The sequence below is a fragment of the Oncorhynchus masou genome, unplaced genomic scaffold (assembly GCF_036934945.1).
Source record: "Oncorhynchus masou masou isolate Uvic2021 unplaced genomic scaffold, UVic_Omas_1.1 unplaced_scaffold_5855, whole genome shotgun sequence".
NCBI classification, from domain to species: Eukaryota; Metazoa; Chordata; class Actinopteri; order Salmoniformes; family Salmonidae; genus Oncorhynchus; species Oncorhynchus masou.
The window spans coordinates 1-16,500 of record NW_027012277.1 but is presented as its reverse complement, the minus strand read 5'-3'; the positions used below and the strand labels follow the sequence as shown (position 1 = coordinate 16,500).

General features: G+C 45.6%; 1 pseudogene; it reads right to left on the bottom strand.

Moving 5' to 3' along the window:
- Positions 1-232: 232 nt before the first annotated feature.
- On the bottom strand, positions 233-11,006 carry LOC135536268 (circularly permutated Ras protein 1-like; annotated as a pseudogene).
- Positions 11,007-16,500: the final 5,494 nt, after the last annotated feature.

The window sequence follows — 16,500 nt, the reverse complement described above, 5'->3', positions numbered from 1 at the left end:
TTTTATCTTGTGTCCTTTAACCATTTGTACATTGTTAAAACACTATACATATATATATATAATATGACATTTGTAATGTCTTTATTGTTTTGAAACTTCTGTATGTGTAATGTTTACTGTTAATTTTTATTGTTTATTTCACTTTATATATTATCTACCTCACTTGCTTTGGCAATGTTAACACATGTTTCCCATGCCAATAAAGCCCTTTGAATTGAATTGAATTGAATAAAGAGAAACCAGCAGGTTGAAGCCATCTGGGAAAAGGACTCCCATGGGTAACTTTACAATAGGTCTTATAACAAAATCAAAACACCATCTTAATATATTTTTTTATGTACAGTACCAAACAATCATACAACATGTATTTATATAATATTTAGGTAGTAAATTAGGAGTTATTTGAGAGAGTGGACAGTCTCTAACATGGCTACCAACTGGCTCTGCCACCTGTGACTGCTCTGGACTGGCTCCTCACAGAGCCACCGTGTCTGTCTGTTTCCTTCTTCTCTGGCCCACACTGCTGGTTTCACAGAGCCACCGTGTCTGTCTGTTTCCTTCTTCTCTGGCCCACACTGCTGGTTTCACAGAGCCACCATGTCTGTCTGTTTCCTTGTTCTCTGGCCCACACTGCTGGTTTCACAGAGCCACCGTGTCTGTCTGTTTCCTTCTTCTCTGGCCCACACTGCTGGTTTCACAGAGCCACCATGTCAGTCTGTTTCCTTCTTCTCTGGCCCACACTGCTGGTTTCGCAGAGCCACCATGTCTGTCTGTTTCCTTGTTCTCTGGCCCACACTGCTGGTTTCACAGAGCCACCATGTCTGTCTGTTTCCTTGTTCTCTGGCCCACACTGCTGGTTTCACAGAGCCACCATGTCTGTCTGTTTCCTTGTTCTCTGGCCCACACTGCTGGTTTCACAGAGCCACCATGTCTGTCTGTTTCCTTGTTCTCTGGCCCACACTGCTGGTTTCACAGAGCCACCATGTCTGTCTGTTTCCTTGTTCTCTGGCCCACACTGCTGGTTTCACAGAGCCACCATGTCTGTCTGTTTCCTTGTTCTCTGGCCCACACTGCTGGTTTCACAGAGCCACCATGTCTGTCTGTTTCCTTGTTCTCTGGCCCACACTGCTGGTTTCACAGAGCCACCATGTCAGTCTGTTTCCTCCTTCTCTGGCCCACACTGCTGGTTTCACAGAGCCACCATGTCAGTCTGTTTCCTTGTTCTCTGGCCCACACTGCTGGCTCTCTTCATCTGGTACACCACCTTAGCTGCCTCATCAGAGAGGGCCTGGGAGCAAACACAGGGAGAGGTGTCAGGTGAGTGTGTGTGTGTGGACTAGACATAGGTTTACGGGAGTAGACTCAGAGGCCTGTAGGTCCTTGGTCTTGCTCTCGTCTTGGAGAAATTGAGAGGGAGGGCGTGACAGGAAGAGCGATATGGGGGAAAGAGAGAAAGATATTGGGGGACAGAAAGATATTACACAATAGATTTAGCACAGTGACACAATGAGGATATCCTCATTTGTGTAGTAGGAGGTTTTTCTATCATATTCTATCCTAGAGCCAAATGGCCTCTCTTTTCATTCCTCTCTCAATGTCTTGAAAACTATCACTCAGGAAGTTAGATCATTCTGTGAAAAACAAAGAGAGAGAGTGATGAGAGACAAGTTTTGATTGAGTAATTTAATTTATTGATTGTTGGTTGATCAATCGATTGATTGTTTGATCGATTAAAAGGTCAATGCAACTGTTTTTATCTCAATATAATTTCTGGGTTCTGTGATTGTTTTAAAACTAAAATGTAAATAGAAGCAATTTCTCAAGCAAGAATTTTGCTCGGACTGTCTGGGAGTGGCCTGAATGGGGGAGGGGGAAACACAAAATGATCTGATATCGGCAGAGCGGTTTGGAACTCTCTTTTCTTATTGGTCCATTAAAGTGGAACTGACAGTATTAATAGCAACATTAAATCTCATTAAAATCTGTTAATTTACAACCCCAGGAAAAGTATGCGACATAAAAAGAAAATTAATCTAACTGGAGAGCACTTAGATATGGTCATTTTCACGTTTTCTGAAATTCTTAGAATGTCTGGGGATTACATATACTAAGACATATGTGAAAAATCTATTGCAACATAGAGTGGGAAAACGATTCTATAGCAATATAGAGTGGGAAAGCGATTCTATAGCAATATAGAGTGGGAAAGCGATTCTATAGCAATATAGAGTGGGAAAGCGATTCTATAGCAATATAGAGTGGGAAAGCGATTCTATAGCAATATAGAGTGGGAAAGCGATTCTATAGCAATATAGATTGGGAAAGCGATTCTATAGCAATATAGAGTGGGAAAGCGATTCTATAGCAATATAGAGTGGGAAAGCGATTCTATAGCAATATAGAGTGGGAAAGCGATTCTATACCAATATAGAGTGGGAAAGCGATTCTATAGCAATATAGAGTGGGAAAGATATTCTATACCAACATAGAGTGGGAAAGCGATTCTATACCAATATAGAGTGGGAAAGATATTCTATACCAATATAGAGTGGGAAAGCGATTCTATGCCAATATAGAGTGGGTAAGTGATTCTATACCAATATAGAGTGGGAAAGCGATTCTATAGCAATATAGAGTGGGAAAGCGATTCTATACCAATATAGAGTGGGAAAGCGATTCTATAGCAATATAGAGTGGGAAAGCGATTCTATAGCAATATAGAGTGGGAAAGCGATTCTATACCAATATAGAGTGGGAAAGCGATTCTATAGCAATATAGAGTGGGAAAGCGATTCTATAGCAATATAGAGTGGGAAAGCGATTCTATAGCAATATAGAGTGGGAAAGCGATTCTATAGCAATATAGAGTGGGAAAGCGATTCTATACCAATATAGAGTGGGAAAGCGATTCTATAGCAATATAGAGTGGGAAAGATATTCTATACCAACATAGAGTGGGAAAGCGATTCTATACCAATATAGAGTGGGAAAGATATTCTATACCAATATAGAGTGGGAAAGCGATTCTATGCCAATATAGAGTGGGTAAGTGATTCTATACCAATATAGAGTGGGAAAGCGATTCTATAGCAATATAGAGTGGGAAAGCGATTCTATACCAATATAGAGTGGGAAAGTGATTCTATACCAATATAGAGTGGGAAAGCGATTCTATACCAATATAGAGTGGGAAAGATATTCTATACCAACATAGAGTGGGAAGCGATTCTATACCAATATAGAGTGGGAAAGATATTCTATACCAATATAGAGTGGGAAAGCGATTCTATGCCAATATAGAGTGGGTAAGTGATTCTATACCAATATAGAGTGGGTAAGTGATTCTATACCAATATAGAGTGGGAAAGCGATTCTATGCCAATATAGAGTGGGTAAGTGATTCTATACCAATATAGAGTGGGAAAGTGATTCTATACCAATATAGAGTGGGAAAGCGATTCTATACCAATATAGAGTGGGAAAGATATTCTATACCAACATAGAGTGGGAAAGCGATTCTATACCAATATAGAGTGGGAAAGATATTCTATACCAATATAGAGTGGGAAAGCGATTCTATACCAATATAGAGTGGTAAAGATATACTATACCAATATAGAGTGGGAAAGCGATTCTATGCCAATATAGAGTGGGTAAGTGATTCTATACCAATATAGAGTGGGAAAGCGATTCTATACCAATATAGAGTGGGTAAGTGATTCTATACCAATATAGAGTGTGAAAGCGATTATATCGCCCCAATAGATCCACAGACGATGCAATCGCCATCGCGCTGCACACTGCCCTATCCCATCTGGACAAGAGGAATACCTATGTAAGAATACTGTTCATTAACTACAGCTCAGCATTCAACATCATAGTACCCTCCAAGCTCATCATCAAGCTCGGGGCCTGCGTCTAAACCCCACCCTGTGCAACTGGGTCCTGGACTTCCTGACGGGCCGCCCCCAGGTGGTGAAGGTAGGAAACAACACGCTGATCCTCAACACAGGGGCCCCACAAGAGTGGATGCTCAGCCCCCTTCTGTACTCCCTGTTCACCCATGATTGCATGACCATGCTCGACTCCAACTCAGCCTGATTACCAACAATGACGAGACAAGCTACGGGGAGGAGGTGAGGGCCCTGGCGTTGTGGTGCCAGGAAAAGAACCCTCAACAAAAGAAAGGAGCTGATCGTGGACTTCAGGGAAACAGGAGAGGGAGCACGTCCCTATCCACATCGAAGGGACCGTAGTGGAGTTGTTGAAAAGCATCAAGTTCCTCGGAGTCACTGACAATCTGATATCGCGCAATTGAAAGTATTCTGTTGGGCTGTATCACCGCTTGGTACGGCGACTGCAGGGTCTGCCCAACGCATCACCGGCCCCCCAGGACCCATCTACAGCACCTGATGTCACAGGAAGGCCAAAACCATCATCAAGGACATCAACCACCCGAGCCACTGCCTGTTCACCTCGCTATCATCCAGAAGGCGAGGTCAGTACAGGTGCATCAAAGCTGGGACCGAGAGACTGAAAAACAGCTTCTATCTCAAGGCCATCAGACTGTTAAACAGCCATCACTAGCTGGATACCACCCAGTTACTCAACCCTGCACCTTAGAGGCTGCTGCCCCATGTACATAGATATAGGGCCTTTAGACAGACAGACAGACAGACAGACAGACAGACAGACAGACAGACAGACAGACAGACAGACAGACAGACCACCTGGGAGTCTGTGGTGAGGTCGTCACAGACGGTTGTCATGGTATCGATCCAGTTTCCGTAGATACTCTCCTCCTTTGGGTTGGACCTCTGCTCACTGGAGACAAGAGGTTATAGGGTTAACAAACAAACACACACACACACACACCCACCCACGCACGCACGCACACACACACTCACGCACGCACGCACACATACAGTTGAAGTCGGTAGTTTAAATACACTTAGGTTGGAGTCAGTAAAACTTGTTTTTCAACCACTCCACAAATTTCTTGTTAACAAACTATAGTCGGTTAGGACATCTACTTTGTGCATGACACAAGTAATTTTTACAGCAATTGTTTACAGACAGATAATTTCACTTATCATTCACTGTATCACAATTCCAGTGGGTCAGAAGTTTACATACACTAAGTTGACTGTGCCTTTAAACAGCTTGGAAAATTCCCGAAAATGTTGTCATGGCTTTAGATGCTTCTGATAGGCTAATTGACATCATTTGAGTCAATTGGGGGTGTATCTGTGGATGTATTTCAAGGCCTACTTTCAAACTCAGTGCCTCTTTGCTTGACTTCATGGGAAAATCAAAAGAAATAAACCAAGACCTCAGAAAAAAAATGGAAGACCTCCACAAGTCTGGTTCATCCTTGGGAGCAATTTACAAATGCCTGAAGGTACCTCGTTCATTTGTACAAACTGTAGTACGCAAGTATAAACACCATGGGACCACGCAGCCGTCATACCGCTCAGGAAGGAGACGCGTTCTGTCTCCTAGAGATGAACACTAGCATCCATAGCAGCTTAATGTGTTACCTTCACTCACCAACACAAAGTGGGCCAACAAATGGATTGTCAGATACAGATACATGCAAAAAATGTGGTCATTTCAAGGACAAGCAGACTGGGTATGTCCTTTATAAAGGTAGTGTTTACTGCCCCCATGCAGAGACTCTCCAAAGAACAGTAGTCGGAGACAATATGCAAGCAGCAGCAGTGAGAAAGACTCACTATTTATGGCTGTTCACATTATCTCATAACATTTCCATGTGTGTGTGTGTAACCCTTCTATAACGACGTAACCTGAAAGGCCGCTCAGCAAGGAAGAAGCCACTGCTCCACTCCAGACTACGGTTTGCAACTTGCCCATGGGGACAAGGATTGTACTTTTTGGAGAAATGTCCTCTGGTCTGATAAAACAAAAATAGAACTGTTTGGCCGTAATGACCGTTGTTATGTTTGGAGGAAAAAGGGGGAGGCTTGCAAGCTGAAGAACACCATCCCAACCGTGAAGCACGGGGGTGGCAGCATCATTTTGTGGGGGGTGCTTTGCTGCAGGAGGGACTGGTGCACTTTATAAAATAGATGGCATCACGAGGTAGGGCAATTATGGGGATATACTGAAGCAACATCTCAAGACATCAGTTAGGAAGTTAAAGCTTGGTCGCGAACAGGTCTTTCAAATGGACAATGACCCCAAGCATACTTCCAAAGTTGTGGCAAAATGGCTCAACGCAGTCTCTTAAGGACAACCAAGTCAAGGTAATGGAGGGTCATTACAAAGCCCTGACCTCATCCCATAGAAAATTTGCTGGCAGAACAGAAAAAGCGTTTGCGAGCAACGAGGCCTACAAACCTGACTCAGTTACACCAGTTACTGTCAGGAGGAATGGGCCAAAATTCACCCAACTTATTGTGGGAAGCTTGTGGAAGGCTACCCGAAACATTTGATCCAAGTTAAACAATTTAAAGGCAATCAATTTAAAGGCAATTTAAAGGCTACCAAAAACAGAATCGTGCATGTAAACTAATAGTGTATGTAAACTTCCCGACTTCAACTCTACATACATACATACTACATACATACATACATACATACATACATACATACATACATACATACATACATGCATACATACATACATGCATGCATACATACATACATACATACATACATACATACATACATACATACATACATACATACATACATACATACATACATACATACATACATACATACATACATACATGCATGAATACATACATACATACATACATACATACATACATACATACATACATACATACATACATACATACATACATACATACATACATACATACATACATACATGCATGCATACATACATACATGCATGCATGGTCACATACATACATACATACATACATACATACATACATACATACATACATACATACATACATGCATACATGCATGAATACATACATACATACATACATACATACATACATACATGCATACATATACACATACACACACATACATACATACACATACATACATACATACATACATACATACATACATACATACATACACCCCTACCTGATGTCTTTGAGCAGGTCTTGCTGTGCTCTGAGTTGTCTCTGTGCCTCATGGACTCGTCCCTTCATAGTTAACCTGGCACACAGCTGGGCACAGTGGACCCCTAACACTGACATGTTCAGACTGCCTGCCCACACCCAGCTAGACAGAGAGAGAAGGGGACAGCAGGAGAGAGAGAGAAGGGGACAGCAGGAGAGAGAGAGAAGCGGGGGGGGCATTTAGTGTGTGTGTGTGTTAGTCTGTGTGTGTGTGTGTCTGTGTGTGTGTGTGTGAGTCTGTGTGTGTGTGTGTGTGTGTAGTCTGTCTGTGTGTGTGTCTGTGTGTGTGTTGAGTCTGTTTGTGTCTGTGTGTGTGTGTGTCAGTCTGTCTGTGTGTGTGGTGTTAGTCTGTGTGTGTGTGTGTGTGTGTTAGTCTGTGTGTGTGTGTGTGTGTTAGTCTGTCTGTGTGTGTGTGTGTGTGTGTGTCTGTGTGTGTGTGTGTCTGTGTGTGTGTGTGTGTTAGTCTGTCTGTGTGTGTGTGTGTGTGTCATTTGTGTGTCTGTGTGTGTGTGTGTGTCTGTGTGTGTGTGTGTGTAATGTCTGTGTGTGTGTGTGTCTGTGTGTGTGTGTGTGTCTGTGTGTGTGTGTGTGTGTGTGTCTGTGTGTGTGTGTGTGTGTCTGTGTGTGTGTGTGTGTCTGTGTGTGTGTGTGTGTGTCTGTGTGTGTGTGTGTTACCTGCTGGTTGTAACCCGTCTCTGTTCAGTAATGATGCGTGTTACTTTCTGTTGATCTCTGGTGGTGAAGGACAGCTGTAGCTGGAACGTGTCTGTCTCTACGCATGAAACCTGTACAGCACACACACACACGGCTGCATGCACACACATACACATGAAATGTTCCGCTTAAGGAATACTGGGAGAGGGTATGCGTGTTCGTGTGCGAATCTAGGTGTGTGTGTGTGTGTTCACTCACTCTCTGTACTATCAGGCTTGCAGGCAAACTGAAAGGTGACCTCTACCTCTTCTGTTACGTTTCCTATATCCCTTACTAGACAGTGGTTACACTCCTCATAGGGAAAATACCTGGGGGGGCAGAGGGAAGGATGACAAATATTTTCATGGCTGACATAAGAGCATTGAGTTTGGGAATGAAATCCACACAAGGTGTGTTTTGTGTGTGATACTTCACCCTGAAAGAAGCAATGCTCACATGCCGTCAGCTGCTAATAACGTTGCCCTGACGCCCGTCGCTAAGATGTTGTCGGCCAGAGCCCGACTGGATCTCTGTTGCTACGGTACCAATGTTTACTCTGTTTACCTGTTCAGGTGAAAGAGGAGGAGGAAGAGAGACAGGAGGAGGGGAGGGGAGAGAACAGGAGGAGGAGGAAGAGGAGGAGATAGGTGAGGGGTGAGAACAGGAGAAGGAGGAGAGAGGTGAAGGGGAGAGAACAGGAAGAGGAGAGAGAGAGGTGAGGGGTGAGAACAGGAGAAGGAGGAGAGAGAGGTGAAGGGAGAGAACAGGGAAGAGGAGAGAGAGAGAGGTGAGGGGTGAGAACAGGAGAAGGGGAGAGAGGTGAAGGGGAGAGAACAGGAAGAGGAGAGAGAGAGGTGAGGGGTGAGAACAGGAGAAGAGGGGAGGAGGAGAGAGAGAGAGGTGAGATGTATGAGATCAGGAGGAGGAGGAGAGAGAGGTGAGGGGAGAGAACAGGGGAGGAGGAGGAGAGAGTGGTGAGGAGAGAGAACAGGAGGAGGGAGAGAGAGAGAGGTGAGGGGTGAGAACAGGAGGAGGAGGAGAGAGAGAGAGGTGAGGGGGTGAGAACAGGAGAAAGGGGAGGAGGGAGAGAGAGAGGAAGTCAGGGGAGAGAACAGGAGGAAGAGGTCAGGGGAGAGAACAGGAGGAGGAGGAAGAGGGGAGGAGATAGGTGAGGGGTGAGAACAGGAGAAGGGGGGGGAGGGGGAGAGAGAGGTGAGGGGCGGGAACAGGAGGAGGGGAGAGAGAGGTGAGGGGGAGAGAACAGGAGGAGGAAGAGTGGGAGGAGATAGGTGAGGGTGAGAAGAGGAGAAGGGGAGGGAGGAGAGAGAGGAGGTGAGGGGTGAGAAGAGGAGAAGGGGGAGGAGGAGAGAGAGAGGTGAGGGGTGAGGGGCGAGAACAGGAGGGGAGGGAGAGGGAGGAGGAGAGAGGTGAGATATGAGAACAGGAGGAGGTGAGAGAGAGGTGGGGAGAGAGAACAGGAGGAAAAGGAGGAGGAGAGAGGTGAGATATGAGAACAGGAGTAGGAAGAAGAGGGGATAGGAGAGGAGAGGTAAGAGAGAGGTAAGGTAATAGGGAGAGGAGAGGGAGAGGTGAGAGGAGGGTAAGGTAATAGGAGAGGGAGAGGTAAGGTAATAGGAGAGGTAAGAGGAGAGGTAAGAGGAGAGGAGAGGTAAGGTAATAGGAGAGGTAAGAGGAGGAGAGGTAAGAGGAGAGGAGAGGTGAGAGGAGAGCTAAGAGGAGAGGAGAGGTGAGAGGAGAGGTAAGGTAATAGGAGAGATATGAGGAGAGGTAAGAGGATAGGAGAGGGTGTGTGTGTCTCACCCTTCCTCCGGTCTGGTCAGCCAGTAGTCCCACCTCAGCCAACCTGCAGTCTGTGCCCTCAAAGGTCATCACTGAAACTATCACACTGCAGAAACAGAAAATACACGACAGATCAATCATCACCCTGCAGAGTGAAGGAATACACAGTCGACCTGAGGAGTTTTGTGATAAGCTACTGGATGTTTGAGGGTGCGTTGTACTTTGGTGTACATGGAGGTTTTTGGGTGTACACTAACCAACTGTTAGCTAGTTAGGGGGTACACTAACCCTCTGTTAGCTAGTTAGGGGGTACACTAACCCTCTGTTAGCTAGTTAGGGGGTACACTAACCCTCTGTTAGCTAGTTAGGGGTACACTTACCCTCTGTTAGCTAGTTAGGGGTACACTAACCCTCTGTTAGCTAGTTAGAGGGTACACTGACCCTCTGTTAGCTAGTTAGGGGATACACTAACCCTTTGTTAGCTAGTTAGAGGGTACACTAACCCTTTGTTAACTGCCTCGTTGGCTAGCTGTCTGTAGAAGTAAGGTGACTTGTGGGAGGAGGAAAGGGGGCGGGACTCTCCTCTGTCTCACCCCAATCCGATGTTAGCTCGCCCGTCTGTACACAATATCACCTATAGGTCAGCCAATCACAGAACACAGAACACTGAGAGGTTATAATTGGTCATAACAATGACATAGGAGTTGACAGAAATGAGACATGATGTCTGATAGGCTGTCAGGAATTTCAATGAGGCATCTGATTGGTTGTGATACTGAAAGTGAACTGCTGTTGGATGGAGCGCTCAGCTCTGACTGACCTTTGACCCCACGAATCGGGACGCCATGCAACGCGGAGACCAAGGCTGCAGGACCCACGCTGTAGCCCCGTGTTCCCGCAACCTTTAAGAGATGGAGGAGGGAGAGAGAGAGAGAGAGAGACAGAGAGCGAGAGAGAGAGAGAGAGAGAGACAGAGAGCGAGAGAGAGAGAGAGAGAGAGAGAGGGCGAGTGAGAGAGAGAGAGAGAGAGAGAGAGAGAGAGAGAGAGAGAGAGAGAAAGGTTAGAAAGGGAAGAGAGATAGTTTTAATAAGACATACAGATAGACAGGCAGTCAGTCAACCAGGCAGTCAGTCATCCGGGCAGGCAGTCAACCAGGCAGGCAGTCAACCAGGCAGACAGTCAACCAGCCAGACAGACGAACCGACGGACAAACACCCAGACAGAAACCAACGGACGGACGGACGGACAGAGAACCAGCCAGACGGACACTCACTCTTTGACTCTCAGTGACAGGTGTTGGTAGCTCTCAGCTATACAGTGTGGAGTGTGGTACTGTTGACCCTGTTGTCTCAGATAGTCATAATCCGAGAGCCCAGTCCCTCAGAGGGCTGGTACACCTGAACCATCACCATACACTACTACCTAGAGAGAGAGGGAGGATAGGGAAGATGATTATAACAATAACAAATATATGCAACAGGTAGGCCTGTTAGTTGGTACAAACATAGACGATGGGAACCTAAGCTTCAAAAAGTCAATTTAATTCAAATTGGTTAAAATTATGTAATTACTCCTGTCTATACAGAAATACATAAAATGATTGAAAATTGTACACCCGAGAGGATGATGTAGCCACAAAGCTGTGGATTGTTTAAATCACAAGTGCATAGCCTACAATTGGAGCTCACAATGTCGATAGTGGGTGTGGAAAACAATCAAATAACTGATTGTTGAATAATTGTCAGAGAGAGAGAGAGAGATAAAGAGAGAAAAAAAAACATTTTCAACATTTTATCAATGAATTAGCAGACATGTTGGACCATTCTCCAACCCCAAGACTCACACTATTTGACACAGAGATAAACTACCTGCTATATGCTAATGATTTGGTTCTTCTATCACCAACCAAAAGACATTCTAGAACAATATTGCCATAATTGGGCCCTGCCAGTCAAAAATAAAATAAATAAATAATGATCCCCCCCACCCACACCACAAATATATATTCACCCAGAACAACACCATCATTGAACACACCTTGGTCTGCCCCATATTAGCATCGGGAAACTTGAATATGGCAGTGACTGCTCGAAGAAAAGTCGGCAGAGCATCGTATGCAATAATGTCATAATTCTGTTGTTGATAGCTAGATTTTATGGTACAGAGTAGGTTATCTTGTCATAATTCTGTTGTTGATAGCTAGATTTTATGGTACAGAGTAGGTTATCTTGTCATAATTCTGTTGTTGATAGCTAGATTTTATGGTACAGAGTAGGTTATCTTGTCATTATTCTGTTGTTGATAGCTAGATTTTATGGTACAGAGTAGGTTATCTTGTCATAATTCTATTTGTTGATAGCTAGATTTTATTTGCAGAGTAGGTTATCTTGTCATGAATTCTGTTGTTGATAGCTAGATTTTATGGTACAGAGTAGGTTATCTTGTCATAATTCTGTTGTTGATAGCTAGATTTTATGGTACAGAGTAGGTTATCTTGTCATTATTCTGTTGTTGATAGCTAGATTTTATGGTACAAATAGGTTATCTTGTCATAATTCTGTTGTTGATAGCTAGATTTTATGGTACAGAGTAGGTTATCTTGTCATAATTCTGTTGTTGATAGCTAGATTTTATGGTACAGAGTAGGTTATCTTGTCATTATTCTGTTGTTGATAGCTAGATTTTATGGTACAGAGTAGGTTATCTTGTCATAATTATGTTGATAGCTAGATTTTATGGTACAGAGTAGGTTATCTTGTCATTATTCTGTTGTTGATAGCTAGATTTTATGGTCAGAGTAGGTTATCTTGTCATTATTCTGTTGTTGATAGCTAGATTTTATGGTACAGAGTATGGTACAGAGTAGGTTATCTTGTCATAACTCTGTTGTTGATTATAGATGTTATGACTGAAGTAGGTTGGCACTGACGGAAACATGGATCACCACGAATAACACTGCTACTCCTACTGCTCTCTCTTCGTCCGCCCACGTGTTCTACGCACACCCCGAGCTTCTGGTCAGCGGGGTGGTGGCACCGGGATCCTCATCTCTCCCAGTGGTCATTCTCTCTCTCTCCCCTTACCCATCTATCTATCGCCTCCCTTTGAATTCCATGCTGTCACAGTACCAGCCCTTTCAAGCTTAACATTCTTATCATTTTATCGCCCTCCAGGTTCCCTCGGAGAGTTCATCAATAGAGCTTGATGCCTTGATAAGCTCCTTTCCTTAGGACGGCTCACCTCTCACAGTCCTGGGGCGACTTTAACCTCCCCACGTCTACCTTTGACTCATTCCTCTCTGCCTCCTTCTTTCCCTCCCTCCTCTTTGACCTCACCCTCTCACCTTCCCCCTACTCACAAGGCAGGCAATACGCTCGACCTCATCTTTACTAGATGCTGTTCTTCCACTAACCTCACTGCAACTCCCTCCAAGTCTCAAACCACTACCTTATATCCTTTTCCCTCTCGCTCTCATCAACACTTCCCACACTGCCCCTACTCGGATGGTATCGCGCCGTCCCAACCTTCGCTCTCTCCCCCCGCTACTCTTTCCTCTTCCATCCTTTCATCTCTTCCCTCTGCTCATACCTTCTCCAACCTTTCCTCCTGACTCTGCCTCCTCAACCTCCTCTTACCCTTTCTGCACATCTTTGACTCTCTATGTCCCCTATCCTCCAGGCCGGCTCGGTCCTCCCCTCCCGCTCAAGTGGCTCGATGACTCATTGCGAGCTCACAGAACAGAGCTCCGGGCAGCCGAGCGGAAATGGAGGAAAACTCGCCTCCCTGCGGACCTGGCATCCTTTCACTCCCTCCTCTCTACATTTTCCTCCTCTGTCTCTGCTGCTAAAGCCACTTTCTACCACTCTAAATTCCAAGCATCTGCCTCTAACCCTAGGAAGCTCTTTGCCACCTTCTCCTCCCTCCTGAATCCTCCTCCCCCCTCCCCCCTCCTCCCTCTCTGCAGATGACTTCGTCAACCATTTTGAAAAGAAGGTCGACGACATCCGATCCTCGTTGCTAAGTCAAACGACACCGCTGGTTCTGCTCACACTGCCCTACCCTGTGCTCTGACCTCTTTCTCCCCTCTCTCTCCAGATGAAATCTCGCTTCTTGTGACGGCCGCCGCCCAACAACCTGCCCGCTCGACCCTATCCCCTCCTCTCTCCTCCAGACCATTTCGGGGACCTTCTCCCTTACCTCACCTCGCTCATCAACTCATCCCTGACCGCTGGCTACGTCCCTTCCGTCTTCAAGAGAGCGAGTTGCACCCCTTCTGAAAAAACCTACACTCGATCCCTCCGATGTCAACAACTACAGACCAGTATCCCTTCTTTCTTTTCTCTCCAAAACTCTTGAACGTGCCGTCCTTGGCCAGCTCTCCCTCTATCTCTCTCAGAATGACCTTCTTGATCCAAATCAGTCAGGTTTCAAGACTAGTCATTCAACTGAGACTGCTCTTCTCTGCATCACGGAGCGCTCCGCACTGCTAAAGCTAACTCTCTCTCCTCTGCTCTCATCCTTCTAGACCTATCGGCTGCCTTCGATACTGTGAACCATCAGATCCTCCTCTCCACCCTCTCCGAGTTGGGCATCTCCGGCGGCCCACGCTTGATTGCGTCCCTACCTGACAGGTCGCTCCTACCAGGTGGCGTGGCGAGAATCTGTCTCCCTGCCACGCGCTCTCACCACTGGTGTCCCCCAGGGCTCTGTTCTAGGCCCTCTCCTATTCTCGCTATACACCAAGTCACTTGGCTCTGTCATAACCTCACATGGTCTCTCCTATCATTGCTATGCAGACGACACACAATTAATCTTCTCCTTTCCCCTTCTGATGACCAGGTGGCGAATCGCATCTCTGCATGTCTGGCAGACATATCAGTGTGGATGACGGATCACCACCTCAAGCTGAACCTCGGCAAGACGGAGCTGCTCTTCCTCCCCGGGAAGGACTGCCCGTTCCATGATCTCGCCATCACGGTTGACAACTCCATTGTGTCCTCCTCCCAGAGCGCTAAGAACCTTGGCGTGATCCTGGACAACACCCTGTCGTTCTCAACCAACATCATGCGGTGGCCCGTTCCTGTAGGTTCATGCTCTACAACATCCGCAGTACGACCCTGCCTCACACAGGAAGCGGCGCAGGTCCTAATCCAGGCACTTGTCATCTCCCGTCTGGATTACTGCAACTCGCTGTTGGCTGGGCTCCTGCCTGTGCCATTAAACCCCTACAACTCATCCAGAACGCCGCAGCCCGTCTGGTGTTCAACCTTCCCAAGTTCTCTCACGTCACCCCGCTCCTCCGCTCTCTCCACTGGCTTCCAGTTGAAGCTCGCATCCGCTTACAAGACCATGGTGCTTGCCTGCGGGCTGTAGAGGAACGGCACCGCAGTACCTCCAGGCTCTGATCAGGCCCTACACCCAAGCAAGGGCACTGCGTTCATCCACCTCTGGCCTGCTCGCCTCCCTACCATTGAGGAAGTACAGTTCCCGCTCAGCCCAGTCAAAACTGTTCGCTGCTCTGGCCCCCCAATGGTGGAACAAACTCCCTCACGACGCCAGGACAGCGGAGTCAATCACCACCTTCCGGGAGACACCTGGAAACCCCACCTCTTCAAGGAATACCTAGGATAGGATAAGTAATCCTTCTCACCCCCCCCTCCCCCCCCTTAATGACTTAGATGCACTATTGTAAAGTGGCTGTTCCACTGGATGTCAGAAGGTGAATTCACCAATTTGTAAGTCGCTCTGGATAAGAGCGTCTGCTAAATGACTTAAATGTAAATGTAAATGTAACTCTGTTGTTGATTACTAGATGTTATGATGCAGAGTAGGTTATCTTGTCATAACTCAAATACACTACTACAGTTCACAAAATCTGTGTCATACACAACTGGCTGCCAGTAAGTTTTTCCAGTCTGAGGCAATGTGACACGAAACTTGTAGTAGGAACAACTAGAGCTAACACAATGTCACAGATGGTAGTAGACACTGTTGTTTCAACTGCAAGTACAACACAACACTTGTCATCCCTATTTTAAACTTTAAAGGTCCCAAATGCAGCTGTTTTTTATCCAATTTATCAAATAAGTTCTGGATAACAATTAAAGTGCTGTGATTGTTTTCAAATGGTCAAAAAAAGAAAAAAAAGAAACCAAAATAGCTTCTTATTAAACAGGCTAAACAGAGAGCAAATTCTCAATCAAGACTTTTGCTCGGACTGTCTGGGAGTGGTCTGAGTTCACGGCCTAATCGGAGGGATCTGTAACCTGAATACTAGCTGTTATTGGCAAGAGAGGTTTGAAACTCTCTTTGTTATGGGTCTATTTTAACTTATACTGCTAATGTTGTCTGGTGGTCCAAAACCCTAAACATCCATAACAAGCAAACATTTCTGGCAGCTCTTACACTTAAAGTGTCAGGATTTGGCCAGGGTTGTTCCGGGTTTTGGTCACTAGATGCCCCCATTGTGCTTTTTGACCTTATGTTTTTTCCCTTGTTCCCCATTATTATTTGCACCTGTGCCTCGTTTCCCCTGATTGTATTTAAACCCTTAGTTTCCCTCAGTTCTGTGCTCTGTGTTTGTATGTTAGCACCCAGCCCTAGTGTTCTGTGTATTCTTGTCGATTCCGGTGGATGCTCTTGTGGAATTTTGTTTTTGAGTATCTCTTGAGGCTTTTTTGTGCTATTCCTACCACCTTTTGGATTTGCCATTTTTGTATTGAACGACTTCTCCTTTTTACTTTATTAAATACACCGTCTTAAGTACTGCTGTGTCTGCCTCATCTTCTGGGTTCTGCTGACTAATCGTGGCTCAGTTGGTTAAGTGACTGTTTCTCCTCCGGAGACCCAGGTTCGTAACAGGGTCCTGACATA